Source organism: Lygodium microphyllum, chromosome 20 (genome assembly GCF_053477565.2).
Source record: "Lygodium microphyllum isolate KBCC chromosome 20, Lygodium_microphyllum_v1.1.10, whole genome shotgun sequence".
Lineage (NCBI taxonomy): Eukaryota > Viridiplantae > Streptophyta > Polypodiopsida > Schizaeales > Lygodiaceae > Lygodium > Lygodium microphyllum.
In genome coordinates, this window is record NC_141154.1 from 45,769,259 (window position 1) to 45,789,140 (window position 19,882).

The 19,882-nt window shown below is 37.9% G+C and overlaps 1 pseudogene; it reads right to left on the reverse strand.

The window, feature by feature from the left end:
- Nucleotides 1-1,173: 1,173 nt before the first annotated feature.
- On the reverse strand, nucleotides 1,174-1,925 carry LOC148018881 (uncharacterized; annotated as a pseudogene).
- Nucleotides 1,926-19,882: the final 17,957 nt, after the last annotated feature.

Here is a 19,882-nt window from a genome sequence, read left to right on the forward strand (position 1 = left end):
TGGTTAGAGATCAGAGGTGGACTGTTACAGATATTGAGAAAAGGGTCATATCTCACCAAACTATCCAAACCCTAGAAGGTCTATGGACTACAAGCCCTTATGCAGCTGATGCAAAGGAGAAGGCGACACCGCAAAAGGCTGTCCAAGTCCAACTCTTGTGAAAGCTACTCCCGATACCCAACAGAAGACCCAAGGACTTGCTTCCAATTTGGTGGAATTGGAAGTGGCTGCAATAACACATGCCCCTCCAACTATTCTCATGCAAATATGTAGACTTTAGTAAGTCTACTTAGCCTTGCACTTCGCTTTTGTCTTTAACATTCACGACTATGTCTATATACTAGACGCTAGGATACTAAGTCTAGGATTAGGGAATTGGTCTTAGGGCATAGATCCAATGGATCTATCTACACATCTCCATTTAAGTTCCTTTTAAGTTATCTCTTCTTTGCCTTTATATAATAAATTCATTTTATTATTTACTAATCAACAAATATTTTAAAAAATCAACTAATGTTCTACAAACCCATAAACTTTAACTCCCTTTTTAAAACTTTTCCCTTGTTCCATATACAGCTTAATACTTTGTGAACACTCTTAATTTGCATGAAGTCAAAAACACCATATTTTATAATAGTGTTTCAAAGTAATAATACCAAATTAATTTTATTTTTTCAACCCCAAGAAAATTCCATAAAACATTAGAAATCATATTTTTAGTTTTTTCATAAAATATTCTAATTTTTATTGAGTTAAAAATATGATTTTTATCAATAAATACTATAATTTTCATTCAAAATAACTATTTTTGAATTTTTGAAACATGTTAAACATCTTTTAAAAATTTTAAAAATAATTTAAGTAGTATAAAATGTATGAGAAAAATATTATAGATCATAATTATTCAACCAGATATTTTATAAAAATTTATCTATGCCATTTTAAAAGCATTTTTAGTTGTTTTTTTATTTTTAAAATATATAATCATACTTACATAAATACTAACAACTATTCAAAGTTGAAAATCAAGTTTTAAGACATTTTATAAAAAATTCTAAACCAAGAAAAGTATAACTTTATATGACTTATTTTTTATTAAATAGATTATGCGCTTACTTGAAAACATGCAAATCAAGATTTTGTCTTTGGAAGTACGTGTCCCGTAGTCCACAACTAGGGAGGACACTTGAAATTAATATCATAAGGACATTTTCGGTAGACATCAAAACAAATTCCATGACAAGGCTTGGTAATAGTGTAGTTGACATAATCATGTGGGTTCAACTTTGTACCATATATAGCATGTTCTACATCAAATGGTCCCAATGTAGACACATACAAGGGAGGTGAAGGTGTACATTGGGGAAATGCCATTGGACAAATCCAGTATTTATATGCTTCACTACAATCACCGCATTGCCAAAATTTTCAGTCTCGGCAATTCATAAAAGTTAGAAGATCCTTCAGACGATTGTAATGACACTGAGCGAAATATCCTGTTTTACTCCTGTGAAAAGACTAGTGTTTGCTTCAACTCGTGCTTAATAGCTGACAATGGATGCATTGCAAAACCACGAACCACTTGGTGAAATTAGAGTGCACTGATGATTGTTGCAATCCTCCCAATAAGTATCATACACATAATTGCCATTTCCATCAAGGGCCGAAATGATATCACAACTCTGGGGTGTTAATGTCGTACCGTCTGGGCTTAGAACTGGAGTCCACGTAATATGAATCCAAGCTTCAATATGAACAGAATTGAAAGTGTCAGCTCCTTCATTGAGGGGATCCGTCTTGTATGTCGCATGGCGAATATTCCATTCCAGATATGCTGTAACAGCGACAAGGCTTGTGCTGTTGCGATCGCCTCCTGATACGGATGGAGGTTTAGAGACGTTACGTTGATCTTCATAACCTCCCATTCTCTCTCTCCCTCGTTCCTAAATGTCAAGAAGATGCCCTCTATCTCTCATGGTTCTAAACGTTTTTTCCAATTTTCTTTATTTTTTTCAAAATCCATCACCACTCTCTAAAAAGCTCTTTGAGGCGATGAATCGAAACTTCCATCAAGGGATCGTTATCCCTTTGATTGCTTATAAATGAGCATACTCTCACATAGAAACTACTTATCGATTCTAGTTCAGGAAGAAGAGGAGTTGAAGTTGGCCTTTTTCTACTTTGACTTTCCTTCGCTAGCTTCCAAACATGCAGTGTTAAAATAGGACTTTGTCTACCACAAGTTTCCTCCATGTCTGTGAGGAGTTTTGTAGATACCTTAGTACTGAAAGGAGGACACGATGGAAATTGCTCTGAATGGATAGCTTGAGCCACAAGTTTGTCATTCAGCTAGTTTCCTCCATGTCTGTGAGGAGTTTTGTAGATACCTTAGTACTGAAAGGAGGACACGATGGAAATTGCTCTGAATGGATAGCTTGAGCCACAAGTTTGTCATTCAGCTTGTCTTGTAGACCTTTCCTTAGACCAAGAAACTGCTTTGTCCACTCAAAAACCTCTTGTCCTTTAAGTGGAATCTTAGCATAACCATGCAAGTGTGAAAGTCCCATCCTCAATTGCAAGCATTGCAATTCCAAGTGTGCCTGTGAACATGCAAACAACTGTTCTGATTTATATCTTGAAGCACGAGTGGTCCCAACTACTAAGACTCTGTGTAGTCCAGCAGGTTTAGTGGTAACACAGAAGAATGGAGAGATTTCTTCGGTAGTGTCAAGATCCTGTGCATCCTTTGGAGTGGGATGCTCTTTTGGAATTTAAGTGGCAGGCATTCCAAGACATGCATAAGCTCTTCCCAACTATGCCCAAACACCATGTCTTTCTTGTTGTTGAACATTGGCAACTTTGCCCATATGATTGTGAGCAATGAGCTCAACAAGACTATAGAATAGAATTATTTTCAACAAACAACCATATCTCTAGAGTTTACTTCATGTTGAGCAAGATGGCAAAGAGAAATCTCTATATGCAACTAATTGTCAATACTTTCCCTTGCCATCGTATTGGTTTGGACTCGCAACTTGCAAAACTAGCGAGTCAATGGTCCCTAACTCCAACATTCCTGAGGTTTTTTTTAAATGGTTGTTTTTTCCCTTTTTTTAAAAAAATTCAAAAGAGTATATATATTTATTATCCTTCCCAAAATGTCCCACCCCAAAGAGATGCAAGGCATCGGACACAGGGCACCCGTCAAAGAAATCCCTACAGCCTACCAGGACCTCAAAGGCGATGGTTTTTTCTTCTCTTTTCTTTTTTTAAATAAATAGATATACTCTCCCGAACGTAATTTTTTTTTCTCTTTTCTTTTTTTTAAGAATAATAAATAGATATACTCTCCCGAACGTAATTTATTATTATTTATTATGTTAGTTTTGAGTCTCTTGACTATAGGAATGGCTAGAAGGCTAGGAATTCATCACTAAATTGAAATTTCAAACATTTCAGCTCAATAGTGTCGTGCGAGGAATCGAATCTAGCACATAATATCAATCACCTTGCCCAGGCAAATGAAAAGACAAAGATACCCACTAGTTTAACATCTCTCATCCACGCTACTCCTAGTCAAAATTTTGTGGAGAGAACCTTATTACTCAACTACCCTACATCGCTAAGAAAGCAACAAAGTTCCGGTAGTAAACTCTATTGGATTCCTACGTAATTATCATGTACAGTGAAACTCACCAGTCATGCACACACACACCATCCCCCTAAAATCACTTTCTAGTGCTAATGTCCCATCCCATGTGATGGAACCTAAAATGGGTCATAGGTGTAGGGTATTATTTTGTATGTTATTTTCGCATAAAACGGAAAAAACATGAACTATGACAAATAAAAAAAGTAAACTTCATGCCTCAGATTTGTTATACAGCCACAACCACGAATCATAATTTTCTAGATTTTTATAACGCAAAAATCCTATTTTTCTCTATTTACTTGTGTATAAAAATAGATTATTTTTTGATTTATGATTAGTGACTAATTATGACAACTGAAAGATGTTTTGTCTCAGAATTTTATCCCATGCGCATCTCTTTTTCCCACCCGAAACCAATAAAACCTTCATTTTTATACTAAAAAGGCGCTTTTCGGGCTATAATTTAATTATTACGACTATTTATCATTACGAGTCTGCATTTTTTTAATGTGTAGCCCTCAATCATAATGAAAACAAGATCCAAACAAATTTTTATTCCATATAAATTTCATTTCAACCATCAAACATCAACAAGAAGCAAATTTCCTTTGTAAAAATGAGGCATACCACTTATTTGTGTGTTGCGGGTTTTGTAATTAATTTTTTTCGGGTTGCCAATGGATTGACCAGCAGAAAATATTCAATGCTAAACATCTCCCCTCAGCGTCCTCTTGATCTTGGAGCAATCCGGCTCATGCATGGCAAGTATCCTTCAACCGGTCTTCATTCTTATTCATGGGCATGAATTGCCCCTTAAGGGGAGAGAGGGAGGAGAGCTAAAGATTGGTTTTTGATCAGGCCATCCAAGCAGCCATTGTATGTGTGGAGGCTGGCAATTGGAAGCGAAGAGAAGATGTAGATCATCAATGTAATCAGGAGGGGGGGTTGCTTTCAGCCTCCATAGCCCCCCCTTCACCAAATCGCCACCTAGGAAGCCATAGCACCTTCATCCTCTTCACACGGGTGAAAAAAACAGCGCCCCCCCTAAGGGAGCCCCCAAGGGTCACACCCTTCTAATTTCCAAGAAGGTTGGCCAAATTTTGGCACTCCTCCCGCGTCGAGCGTCCAAAGTAACTTCCGAAAATTCATGGGTGTTCATCTCGAAGTCCCCCATTGCTGGGCATCTCCCAGAGTCTCATATGACATGCCAAGAATTTATGAAAATTCCCCAACCATCACTCGGTGGGTCTTTAAAGCGCTTTAGGGGCTTGCCACTTAAAATCGTACTGATTGCAGTTGTCGCCTTCAAGGAAGTCTATTTTTCCCTAAAATTCGAAATTTTTGGCTATTTTAAAGCACTTCTCAGTGTCAAAAATCACCTGTCATTGGCAACCACGGGATAGGGTGACTCAATGTGCCGCATCCCATGAACAAATCTACACATAAACACAACCACAAAGAGCATCAAGCTGATACAAAATAGATACACAACAAAACACATCACAGCTCTCACCCTACCCCCTGACAAAACCAATGCATAAAATCCACGAGGAGTAGGCCTAGCATAATCTAACAGAAAGTCCAAAGCAAGTCACTAAAAGACTGCTTCAACATGGCCAAGCTAAAAACAATTATTAGAGAGGTAATCCGAAGTGGTGGTCTGAACTACCTACCTAACAAAGGAAAACTCAACTAGGAGCTTCTACTAGGTGAGGACTCCTATATCCTGACTGATAGATGGTGTCTTTTTGCACATTCCTCTTTTAGCTTCTAATTGTCCATACGCGGGCATGTAAAAAGGAGGGAGATGAGCATAGTGACCCAAGGAGAATAAGGCATCGGCCTCAGGTCCTGTCTTGGTACCCAAGAACCTACCAAGCTTGCGCAAGGTGACACTTAATCCTTTTCTAACGCTCACTTTTATTTTCGCTCCAATCCTTCTTTTATTTACTTTGCATTTCAGCTATTTGCCATCCCCAGGAAGACAAGGCATCGGCCCTAGGCCTTGTCTCATCCCCAAGAACCTACTAGGCATTCGCAAGGCGATAAACGATTGCTTAAAGATTTTTCTTTCTTCTCTATTTTTATAGGGGTTAGAACCCCTTTTTACACACCTTTGTATATTCATAGATTTTCTTTCGGATATTTAGGGTTTTTTTCTTTTGGTTATTTTTAGTAGGCTTCTCTAACGGCCCCACACTAACACAGACTCCTAGAACGGCCGCCTAGCAAGTCAGCAAAAAAGGGTCACTAGGATTGCCATCTAAAATAAGTCTTTTAGTGCTTGACAATGCCGTTGCAGGAGGCAATGACTACTCAAACCTCCCATAGACATACATAGCGTAAACCTGGGACTTCATGCCTTGATCACCGGGCCAAAAAAAAAACCCCTGACAGACATATACATCATTATTCACTTAAGGAAAAAAGACTCGGAAATGGGACAAAACCACCTGGAATGGCCACAAGAAGCTTCTTCACAGCAAGGCTCCCTCCAGCGACTTCATCAACCTATATGATGCAATCACTAAAACAACAAACCATTAAATGTACCTGCACCAAACAGACATAAGGTCCTCTTGGCCTAAAGAAATAGCACATTTCACTGCAAACTAACTAGTCCTCTTGGCCTAAAGAAATAAATCATGTCACTGCAAAGCCGACGAGCCCTTTTAGCCTAAAGAAGGCAAACATTAAAATGCTTAAAGCAACTGGACCTCTTGGCCTGAAGAAATCAAATATGCCAGCTCATATAGATCCCTCATTGGAAGAAGGCAGATATACAAAAATACGCTCTATTCCAAGGAAAAAATTAGGGTTTTTTGCCCTAGACTAAATGTATCAAGTTGTGACCCATCCCTCTTGCATATATAGCAAGAGGCATATGCATAACATGTCGTCTGACCAACCTATGAGTCCAAGATAGTAGTGGTAGATGGGTCTTGGCTACTCTTCGCATTACCCATATCAACCATAGCCTGCCATATAATGCATGATCTGATAACACCCCCCATAAGCAACCAGGTCCTGTCTCATTATCAATGACAACATCTGGACTAGGACCATAGTTGAAAAATAGGTCCTCCTCATAAGCAAAATTTGCTAAGGAATCCACAAACAGATTCCAATAACGTGGAATTAGTTGAAGAGAGATGCTCTCAAATTCATCAAGTAGGGTCATAGCAGTTTGATGATACATATGAAGGATAGGATTCGGAACCGTGTATGTCCCATTTAATTGATTTACGATTAGCTAGGAATCCCCTTTTACTAACAACTGCCAAATACCACCTTTCTTGGCAATATTTAGCCCCATAAGCAAGGCTTTATACTCTGCCATATTGTTAGTGAATCCTACCCTGAGATAAACATCTAATTTCATTATAACTTTACGCTGGGGATCTCGAATAACAACTCCAACACTCCCTTTTGTATTAGGGCCCCTGGACACTCCATCAAAGTATAATGTGTACGTCCACAATGGGTTTACACAGCCAACCATCAAGAACTCCCCCTATTTATAATGATGATAATTAAAATTCAACATATTTAGAGGATGGATTGACGGCTCCATCCCACCTTCTTCATTAAACTCAACATGGATGCTTGTCAGGATTTGTAAACAGTGATGGCATAAAGCTTTAATCTCCCACACAAATCTCCCACACAAAGGTACTGTCTTCTTGCTCAATCACTTTGTATCCTTTGATGCACCAGATAAGCTTCCCTTGATGATACCTTTGCTCTAGATATGGGTGCTGCAGATAAGGGATTAACCACCCCATCAACCAGTTTAAGATCTCTTGCAGGTCTCAAATCAACCCTAGCATGGACCTGCAATGCATTTAGCTTGTAACATAGGAAAATTTGGCATGATACTGCCTCTGCCAGTCACATTTGACATGGGGTCCCCTTGACTCCTGTTGGTCAATGCCAAATTATTACCATTCCAATTTATCACTCTACTCCTGCTTGGGTAATAGTAGTATCAATGTCAGCTAAATCAACACTACTAAGCTACACCTGGATATTGAAATCTAATTCATGTAGGAAATATTGCAACTGTGCAACCGATGGAATGGGGATATAAGTATTTAATTTGCGAAGAACTTGCTTTAGCTTCTTGGCATAGGCTTGGACATTCTCATTTGGCTCTTGGCGTGTTACATTCAAGACATGCAACTAATACTGTCCATCTCTCTCAGGAGCAAACTCTCTACGGAAGGCCGTGAAGAATTGGTCTGTGCTAGTTATGGTTTCGGCCTCTAGACCGTGATACCATATTGCTGCCCTTTCTTTTAACATCATATTGAAGAACATCATTAGGTGTCCTTTGTCTTGGATTCGATAGTTGAACATGAGGATTTGAAACCCCTTAATATGGAGTTCTCCATCTTCTTCTAACCCATGGAAGATGGGCAAATGTACTCCTAATGCCGGTAAATTTGGTGTCCCTACTGGAATTGTGATGGATTGTGCCATAGCTACAACCGGATTGACAACAAAAGTTTGTGTAGGTAAAACTACACCCCCACTTGAAGTGGGTTGATTGATTGGAAGTGGGGAAGTACTAAGACTTCCACGTGCGCTCAAAGGGCTACTTATGACACTCAGGTTATTAGAACCACTGTCGCTTATGCATAGTGGGCTACTTTGTTTGAGAGGAATAAGGCCTTAGAATCTCCAACCGCCGTCTAGCCCTCTCAGCATGTTTCACTTCTTGTATTTCGGCTTGACGGTTCTTGTCAGAGGACATAAACCAACTATTTGGTCCCTAGAAACCCTAGATTCGAGACCACCACTTGTTGGCGGCTCCCGGTAGATGCACCATTGATGGGACCTAAAATGGGCCGGCACTGGCTACGGCACTAATTGGACCTCATGCACACAATAGACAACCCCACTGCACAGCCTCGCGGGCCAGGAGCATTTGTAATACACCGATGAACACTAGATAGACTTAATTATGCGTTTGTAGCCGATATGTAGTCCAACGTTTACCTTCCCTTCTCCTCAGAGGGAGATCCCATAACATATATGCATAATGCCTCGCCACACAAATATCAGGAAGCTCCCCTCGACTAATTGCCGCGGCTCCACTGGGACTCTCCTACACCTCGAGGATGGGCCCCAAGATGTGTCACTTCAACATATAAAACATAACGCACAAACTCCACTCTTTTCTTGTTTTGCACGATCCAAGAATATATAGACCCTTACCAAACAGTCCCAAGGAAAGCGTAGAACTGACCTATAGCAAAGGCTCCTTTCCACTCAGCGTATAAGTCATGTCCTAGGAAGACAATTGCTATGCAATCCAGGACTGATACCATGTCATGCATCATGTATAGTGCATATGATCCTAGTGCACAAGCAATATTTATCAAATCAGCATTTTGTAATGTGGACAAAACAACCCTTTCATGATTTTCACTAAACGTATGCTTCGATGTATGGAGACTAGCACCAATTTCTCGTGTAGGTTATGCTGCGTTGCATAGGTATAGGGTATTTTTTGTATGTATTTTTCGCATAAAATAGAAAAAACATAAAATATGACACATAAACAAAGCCAAAATGAAGCCAAACTTCATGCCTCAGCTTTGTTATACAGCTACAACCACGAATCATAATTTTATAGATTTTTATAGTGCGAAAATCTTTTTTTTTCTATTTTTAGCTATTTTCTCTATTTATTTATGCATAAAAATAGATTATTTTTTGACTTATGATTATTGACTAATTATGACAGTTGAAAGATGTTTTTTCTCAAAAATTTATCCCATGCGCATCTCTTTTCTCCACCTGAAACCAATAAAACCTTCATTTTTACACTAAAAAGGTGCTTTTCGAGCTATAATTTAATTATTACGACTATTTATCATTACGGGTCTGCATTTTTTTTATGCATAGCCCTCAATCATAATGGAAACAAGATCCAAACTAATTTTTATTCCATATGAATTTCATTTCAACCATCAAACATCAACAAGAAGCAAATTTCCTTTGTAAAAATGAGACATACCGCTTATTTTCGTGTTGCGGGTTTTGTAATTAAATTTTTTTGGGTTGCCAATGGACCGACTAGTAGTACATCGTCAATGCTAAACATCTCCCCTCAACCTCCTCTTGATCTTGGAGCAATCTACTTTATGCCGGGCAAGCATCCTTCAACCGGTCTTCATTCTTCTTCATGGGCATGAACTGTCCCTTAAGGGGAGAGAGAGGGAGGAGAGAGAAAGACTGGTTTTTGATTAGGCCATCCGGGCATCCATTGTACGTACGGAGACTGGCAATTGGAAGCAAAGAGATGTAGATCATCAATGTAATCATAAGGGGGGTTGCTTTCAGCCTCCATAACCCTCCCTTCACCAAATCATCGCCCAGGAAGCCATGGCACCTTCATCCTCTTCACACGGCTGAAAAAAACAGCCCCCCCTCCATGAAATCAAAACTTGAGGGGGGGCCGCCAAAGGGAGCCCCCAAGGGTCACATCCTTTTGATTCTTAAGAAGGTTGGCCAATTTTTGGTACTCTTCCCACGTCCGGTGTCTGAATCAGCTTTTGAAAATTCCTGGGCGTTCGTCTCAAAGTCCCCCACTGCCAAGCATCTCCCACAGTCTCATCTAACATGCCGAGAAATTATGAAAATTTCCCAATCGTCGCTCGGTGGGTCTTTAAAGCGCTTTAGGGGCTTGCCGCTTAAAATCGTACTGATTGCAGCTGCTGCCTTCGACGAAGTCTATTTTTTCCTTGAAATTCGGATTTTTTGGCTATTTTTAAGCACTTCTCAGCATCAAAAACCATCTATCGCCATGTGAGTGGACTCTCATAGAGACAAAATTGTATGTATCTGTTGGTGTATTTGTGTTTTTAAAAAAATATTTTAATCTATGTTCCTTCTGTAATTACTTAGACTTTGAAATCTCTAAATTATTTAAATCATATTATATTCTTTACTTTCCTTTATTTTAGACGAATATAAATAGATAGATTAGGTATGAAACATCCTCTTATGTACCTGGATATTGCAACTCCAAGATAAGGCAAAGATAAACACATAGTGGTTTACAAATTGCAATAATCATCAAACTTGCACAGAACTCAATGACTAACCACTAAACCATTAATAGGTTAGATCAATAAAGAATGAAACTCCTTTAAAAACTGGCCACCTAGTCAAACTTCCTTGTAATGAACTCCTAGCGAAGGAGTATCCCAACCATGCGTGAAGCTAACTACCTAACCATGTGAAGACTAACTAAACTAAAGTGCACTAAAGCCTAAAATGTAAAGGTATCAACAAACCAAACGTTTTTTTTCCCTAAGGATTATTTGTTTTGTATGTTATATATATATATATATATATATATATATATAGAGAGAGAGAGAGAGAGAGAGAGAATAAATCAAAAATCAAAAAGACTCTAAGAAAACAAAAAATCTAAACTAAAATCCTCAAACTCTCTAAGATCTTTGACTACAAACAATAACCCTAATCCAAAATCATCCACACTATCTAAGTCAAGCCTATTAACCAAACCATCAGATATAGGATGCTCATGAATAGCCTCCAATGTAGGCACATCAGATGTCATAGACCGGCTATCAGGTGCGTTGCTAAAAACCTCCATCGCATCATGGAGCGGAGCCGCACCTTCATCATCATAATAGGGCATATGTGCCATTGGTAAACATCGTAAAGAGTAGCCATTAGTCACATCCATATACCAACATATATAATCCCAACAGGGACACCTAACATTTACTTGATCATCATTGGGATATGATGGAGTAAGACTGTAAACAATAGCTTGATATCAGGAAAATTCATGCTACTCTCTACCCACACTATATTGAGCAACACCACGCTGAGGTGAGAATACACTATCATAATTGTGGCACTGATAAGTGTAACCTATAGCATCCTGCATGATAGTTGTTCCATAGCATCAAAACTAAGTATGACATTGCCAACATAAGAGTTGTGCATGCATATAAAATGCCACTGACACGGTCTACAACCAAAGGATGGATGGTATTGCAAACAAAAAATGATCACAAAAGAAGAACCGAAACAGGCCTCTCCCCTCAATGCATACAAAAACCTATCATGCATCTGAAAATGTGGAATATTATAAGGTCATATCAGAACTTTAGCATCAAGACGAGGGTAAAGCGTATCCATCCATAGAAAAGCCATAACCTGCATCCCATTAAAAACCCCTAAAAAGAAAAGAACCCAAATGTAGATTAATTAAGGGTTATTCTAACCACTTACCTAACTATACCTAACTAAACTAAGTCACAAAATGTTTAAGGCAGAGACTATCAACTCCAAATATTTCATTTTCAGCATTAATATCCTGCACATCTAGAGACTCATTATCATAAACTTTAACAACGTTAAAAGGTCCTAACCAATGAATTTTGAGCTTCCCAGGAAATTTGAAGTATCAACTATCATATAATAAAACTAAATCATCTTCTTTAAACTCTCGTATTTCAACGTTCTGATCATGCCACATCTTACGACTTGCATTGCTTCTAAGCTTTGTAAAGCTAAAAGTCATTCCTCATCTAACTTCACCAATTGTAAAATCCTTTGCTTCAACGATTTAGCCTCACCTAATCCTAACGATAGGGCTATTCCTAGAGTAGGCAACTCTTTCTCAATCGAAAAAATAGCATTAGTTCCATAAACTAAATTGAAGGGTGTATTTTGCATTGTCACTTTATAAGTGGTTCTATAGGCCCATAATGCCTCATATAAACGCTCGTCCCAATCTTGCCTGTGAGAAGCCACTATTTTAGTCAAAATCCTGAAAATAATGTGATTGGTTACTTCAACCTAGTCGTTAGCTTTGGGATAATAAGGCGTTGATTTAGGATGCTTAATTTGATATAGTTCTATTAACTCGCTAATCAAATCCATTCAAGAAATGGGAACCTTGATCACTTACTAATTCCAGTGGGCACGGGGAATGGGTAATGATATTCTCATACATAAATTTAGCCACCTCAATGGCTTTATCTATTTTAAGCGCTTTCGCTTCCACCAACTTGGTGATATAATCAGTATAGATCAATATATAATAATTAGATTGATATCTGGTAGGTGGATCAATTGGGCCCACAAAATCAATCCCCCACTTCTCAAAAGGCGCTAATGCCAAGATGGGTGTAGCAAAACTCCTAGAAGGCCGACTTGACATCACATTTTCGACAATAATATTAAGCATCTTTAAATAGGGTAGGCCACCAATAACCAGCTAATAAAACCTTTCTTGCTGTTAGTTCACACCAGCAAAATGGCCACCACATGGCTCATCATGCAATACCTTAAGAACCACAAGGACTTCATCTTCCCTTACACATCACTGACAGATACCTTCCTTTGGAAAATTGTATAAAGGTAACCCCCTAATAATCCATAAGAGTGTGCTTGCATTAAAATTTGTTGCTTTCGTCATTTATCAGCACCAGGTGGATAACGAGATGTGCTAAGAAAATTTGCAATATCAGCATACCATGGAACTTGCGTCTCCACAATAAAAAAAGATGCATCTGGTAAATCATCCTCCATACCTTCTTCCTTATCAGATGTTAATAATCGTGAAAGATGATCTGCTAGAACATGAGCTCTACTAGGACTAGTAACTATTTGAAAATAAAATTCTTGAAATAACAACATCCAATGAATCACACCTCCCGAAAGTTTTTCTTTATTAAGTAAATACTTCAGCGCTTCATGATCAACATAAATAGTAAATTTATTCCCTAATACATAATGACGAAATTTTTCCACCGCAAATACAATTGATAAGCATTCTTTCTCAGTGGTAGTATAATTTCTTTCCACATCACTTAAATTATGGCTTGCATAATAATTTGGATGATCTGCCTTATTGTCATCCGCTTGACATAAAACTGCTCCCACAACATTCATAGATGCATCTACGTGGATATGGAATTCCTTCGTCCAATTCGGAGGTGCCAATACTGGTAATGCTTCTTGACAAGCAGCAACCATATTACAAGGAGTATCCTTTCGTAGAATTTTTTTAAAAGGTGAGGCCACTTTTGCGAAATCGGAAATGAATCATCGATAATAACTTAGATGCCCCAAAAGTCCACGCAATTGCTTAAGGTTTGTTGGCGGTGGAAGTGCAAAAATCTTGGAAATTTTAGCCGAATCCATAGCAATGCCTTCTTTAGAAACGATATGCCCCAACAACGTTCCTTTTGGTACTCCAAAAATACATTTATCAGGATTCAAGGAGATACCTACTTCACCACTATGTTCAAACACTTGCAATTGATCAGGCATTTCTTTTGTTGTTCCAAAGATGCAAAAGTCATCTAGAAAAACTTCCATCCATTGTCGAAGAAAATCTTGATAAGCTGCAGTCATAACTCTTTGAAATGTTGCGGGTGCATTAAATAAGCCAAAAGGCATCACTTTATAGGCAAATGTACCCCATTCAGCAAGTAGATTTGGATTGATCTTCCAGATGAATTAGCACTTGATTGTAATCGCTAAACCATCCATGAAAGAATATAGCTCATGGCCTGTAACTTTATCGAGTACCTGATCTGTAAATGGCAAAGGAAAATGATCATTACGTGTTTTGCTATTTAGCTTTCTATAATCGACACTAATGCGGATTTTCTTACTATTCTTCTTTGGTATTACCACAATAGGAGAAACCCATTTACTATATGCAACATGATAAATAAATCCCGCATCAAGAAGCTTAGTAATCTCAGCTTTAACTAGTTTTGCATAATTATTTCGAGGTACTGGGGGTCTACCTTGGGTTGGCAATCCTCTTAGCCTAAAAGGTTGATTAGGTGGTCCAATCTCATAAGTTGTATTATTAGGATCCATGTAATTATAATTCGTTTGCATATTGAACGAGCTTGTTGTTGCTCTTGCCCTATCTTATGCCAACAATTTGTATCTAGATGCCCTGTCTTAAGACAAAAAGTGCAGAACTGTGGATGGTCAGACATTAGTCTTGAAGGCGTCAGACACTCTGTAGCCACATGGCCATACCCATGACACTTACCACACCGGATATTGGATCTATGTGGGTTTGGAGTTGGGCTACTCGAGGATTGTTGTGCACTAGAAGATTGTGTTGTTATCAAATAAATTTCTTTCAAGGGTGCTTGCACTGCACCCATGATTTCCTCCTTGAGAATTCCTAGGGATTTTGCAATAATATCAGCTACTTTCGCTTCATCAAGAGGGGATTGAGATTGCGGCATAGAAGGCATTCCTATCTGCATCATATAGACTAGAATTGAAATGTACAGATTTAAAGGTATACTTGATACATTGGAATTCACAGTTACCGATGGATTTAAAGGAACGATCACATAAGACACGTTCTTAGATATCTCGCTTGAAGGACTTGGATATTCCATTTGAGGTTCTTTGAATAAGTCCCTCCGTCATTATTGGCTAAGTTGCACTTCTTCCCACCATCTAGCATATGTAATAGCATCTGCCAATGTAGCTGGTCGTTGTAAGCTAACATGCTGATGAACTTTAGGATTAAGTCCATCAATAAATTTATGCTTTTGTGTGGGCTCATCAGGAGCTGGATTCATATTTCAAATAATTGTCTCCATATGTTCAATGCAATGTTCAACACTTTTGGTTGTTCCTTGGGACAAATAATCCAATTGAAGGGTTACTCTATCTTGGAAACCTTGCCATTGAAATTTTTCTAGGAATGCTCTTGATAAGGCAGCATAAGTCACTTTATGTTGGGCATCTAGGTTCCCATACCACCTCGTTGCTTCATCTTTTAGTGTTGCAAGGAAGAAATGAAGCTTTCGGTCACCGTCTACTATCTCATTGGTGACATAAGTCACCTCAAATCTTTGCAAATACGCATCGAGATCCTCATCCCATAGTCCCCCAAATTGAGTGAAGTCAACTAATTTGACTGGGTTGCAAGCCATTGTTTCTCTAAATAAAATCTCTAGCCCTAAATCTTTGGTAATATCAAACCACGTAGGTTCCTTGGGCTGGGCTCCTTAAATAAAGATCTTAGACCTAGATTAGGTATGTCTTGAATTGAATCTCCCTTGTGGAAAATTCTAAACAAAGATCGTAGTTCAAAATTCACTACTCGCTCTAGCCATGAAACCTCTTTTGGCTCCTTAAATAATTGGTGCAATTAAAAATTCGACTCTAAATCCCAATCAAAGGATGGTTCAATACTCCATATTGTAGCATTAGCTTCACTCTCTCTACTTTCACTACTTTGTCTACTCCTTTCCCTAGTGACACTACTGGTACCTGAGGCCACTCGATCCCATTGATATGAGTCTGCTTCACTTTCTTTTGATGATGTTCTATCGAATGATATGCTAGGCCAAACAAGTTCTATGGTTGAGTTAGACACAACGTCTATCCCCAGGTTCAATAATGTATTCACCCTTTCAAGTCTTTCTAATAGCCAAGCCTCTTGTCGTGCTGCACGTTCTCTAGCTTGTTGATCTCGAGCTTCATTTTGCTGTCTTCGTCTCTCCTCTGAATTCATCCACTATTAATGAAATAGCTATGACCCTCATACTCCAAAATTTTGCACGTTTTATTTAGCACTCTAAAGTTAGGTTCTTGATTGCATGTGCACTTAGAAGTTTGAGAATGATTGGTAATTCTGGGTCTACTTCTCCATAAGGAAACTTTTCTTCTTGCTCAGGAATCAGGCCTAAAATTTCAACGACCTCTCTAACGTCTTTTGTATTGAATGCAACTTTTAAACCTCTGGATACATGTATCCAAGGCAACACCTCATCCCATACCACTCTTCTAAAAGTCTGATAAGCATTGTGATAATACCAATCAAAATGGTACAACACGCTAATTCTATTTATTTCAACTGCATCTATTAACCCAAAGTGCGCTGCTAATAAAACTATGGTTTGCACACAATCGTTGTAGTCCCAACTCCAGGAAGATAATTGTTCTATGTCCATAGTTAATCGCGGGCCAAAATATTTACCCCTCTCTACTAATTATTTGTCTCTTTGCCCAATCGATATTCTCCTTTGGCAATCTTGAGATAAATTTGAAAAATAATCCCTTAGAAAAGAAACCTCATGCTCACTAAAAAATACCTAGGATTTAAATATCCTAGGGAGATCAATCACTTGTTCGAGTTCACTTGACTCCCGACAAATGCACCAAAAAATGACTTTAGCCAACTTACCAAGCCAACTCCTAAGAGTTGTTGCACTAGATAGGCGATTGTTGACACTAACTGCAATAACTCTGTCTAGCCTTCCCTGATATTTATGACACTTGTTCGTAGTAGTCCAACTATTCTCATGCAAATATGTAGACTTTAGTAAGGCTACTTAGTCTTGCACTTTGCTTTTGTCTTTAACCTTCACGGCTATGTCTCTATACTGGACGCTAGGATACTAAGCCTAGGATGTTTATTCCTTAGGGAATTGGTGTCAATGCGTAGATTTAGTGGATCTATCTACACATCTCCATTTAAGTTCCTTTTAAGTTATCTCTTCTTTGCCTTTATATAATAAATTCATTTTATTATTTACTAATCAACAAACATTCAAAACAATCAATTAATGTTCTACAAACCCATAAAATTTAATTTCCCTTTTAAATGTTTCCCTTGTCCCATATGATATAGCTTAATACTTTGTGAACACTCCTAAATTGCGTGAAGTCGGAAACACCATATTTTATATTAATAGTGTTTCAAAGTAATAACATCAAATTAATTTTCTTTTTCTTTAACCCCAAGAAAATTCTATAAAACATCAAAAACCATATTTTTAGTTTTTGCATAAAATATCCTAATATTTGTTGAGTTAAAAATATGATTTTTATCAATAAATACTATAATTTTTATTCAAAATATCTATTTTTGATTTTTGAAACATGTTAAACATCTTTTATTTTTTTTAAAATTTTTCAAAATACTTTCAGTAGTATAGACTTCATGTGAAAAATATTATAGCTCATAATTGTTTAATAAATATTTTATAAAAAATTATCTATGCTACTTTAAAGCCATTTTAAAAGCATTCTTAGTTGTTTTTTATTTTTAAAATATATAATCAGACATACATAAATACTAACAACTATTTAAAGTTGAAAATTAAGTTTTAAGACATTTTATAAAAATTCTAAACCAAGAAAAGTATAACTTCATATGACTTATTTTTTATTAATCGGATTAAGCGCTTACTTGAAAACATGCAAGTTGAGATTTTGTCTTTAGGACTACGTATCCCACAGTCCAACTAGGGGGGACACTTGAAATTAATATCACAAGGACATTTTCGATAGACATTGTTAGAATATCAAGCTCCCGTTACTCTTCAGTCAGTCTATCTTTATGTGTGTGACCCACGTTAGCTGGATATAGCTGTACACGTGTGTGACATTCAATAAGTCGATGTAGTCAGTGACTTAACCACAATTAGTATTGATTAATCATACCTATGTGTGTAAGTCTCTTTCAGTTAGTATGATGGAAGAATAACGGAAGAACAACAACAATGAGCTGAGGCTCACCTTCCGCTCCACTATGTCTCTCTCCCTCTCTTCCAACATGGTATTCGAGCTTGAGCGCTTGAAGCCTAAAGGCTTGGCAGTGGCCATTTGACATCAAGACATCAAATCTGAAGAAAATGTCATCAAAGGAGACTGTGCATGTAGCCCATTTTTTTGCAGAAGCTATATCTTCCTACAAAAATGGTTTTTGGAGAAACGGCCCACTATGCAGACTGGCTGTTTACTACAGTAAACAACAGGTGATTCCAGGGCACTAGTGGCTCCAAGCTCACGTTACTCTTCAGTCAGTCTATCTTTATGTGTGTGACCAACATTAGCTAGATACAACTGTACATGTGTGTGACATTCAATAAGTCGGTGTAGTCAGTGACTTAACCACCACAGTTAGTCTTGGTTAGTCATACCTATGTGTGTAAGTCTCATTAAGTTAGTATGATGGAAGAATAATGGAAGAAGAACAACAATGAATTGAGGCTCATCTTCCGCTCCACTATGTCTCTCTCCCTCTCTTCCAACATGGTATCTGAGCTTGAGCGCTTGAAGCCTAAAGGCTTGGCAATGGCCATTTGACATCAAGACATCAAATCTGAAGAAAATGTCATCAAAGGAGACTGTGCATGTAGCCCGTTTTTTTGCAGAAGCTATATCTTGCTACAGAAATGGTTTTTGGAGAAACGGCCCATTGTGTAGACTGGTTGTTTACTGCAGTAAACAACAGGTGATTCCAAGGCACTGGTGGCTTTCATTCTAACAATGTATATGCCATTATTATTATGCGTTTGAGCATGATATTGGAGTGTTAAATGCTCAGTTTTGGAGCTTATTTTCAAGCTAGAAACAATGAATTGGTTGTTGTCCTGAATTTGGAAACAATATACCTACAAGGTTGAAGTATCTGTGATGCTTATTTGCTACTACTGACAAATGCCTCGATCATACTACTTGAGTGGTAGATGCTTTTTGGGATATTGTGAGTGCTGAAAGTCCAAAGTTTGGACTGGTTATTGTCTGCAGGAAGGATACCTATCATATTCACTTGACATACATGCAATATATTATGACCGGTTGGACATGTATCAACTCCTGCATAGAGTGGCAACTGAATGAGATGTTTTGGGGCTGTTTTGAGGTCTAAATACTCTTGTTTTAATAGAGAAAATATTATTGGTTATAGCATTGGGCTGGCTGTATTTGGTACTGCTACTTGCATACAGTACAAACATTGATACTTGTATGGACATAGTTTGTTGCTGGGATGTTTTGCCACTACCATAGAATGTTTTGAACTGATTTGAGCTTGGTTTATGCTCACTTGACTATGTTTTTTCATTGTTGGAATACAGTTTATAGCAAGCATGTTGTCAGGAAAACTATCTTGAATTGCAGGAAATTGTCATGAATAGCAGGAAACTAGTCTTGAACTGAACTATAGGAAAAGGAGTCAAATACTTACAGTTTGTATACATCACTGAATACCTAAGTTGCTGCAACTATGGCAAATGCTCAAGGCACTGACAATATCACTCAAATTGTGGGAAAATTTTGCTTTATGGAAGTTCCGTATGAAGACTTTTTTGGTTGGCAAACGTTATTGGGACTTATGTACAGGTGATGAGGCTGAACCTAAAATACATGAAAGGAATCCGACAAATGATCAAAAAA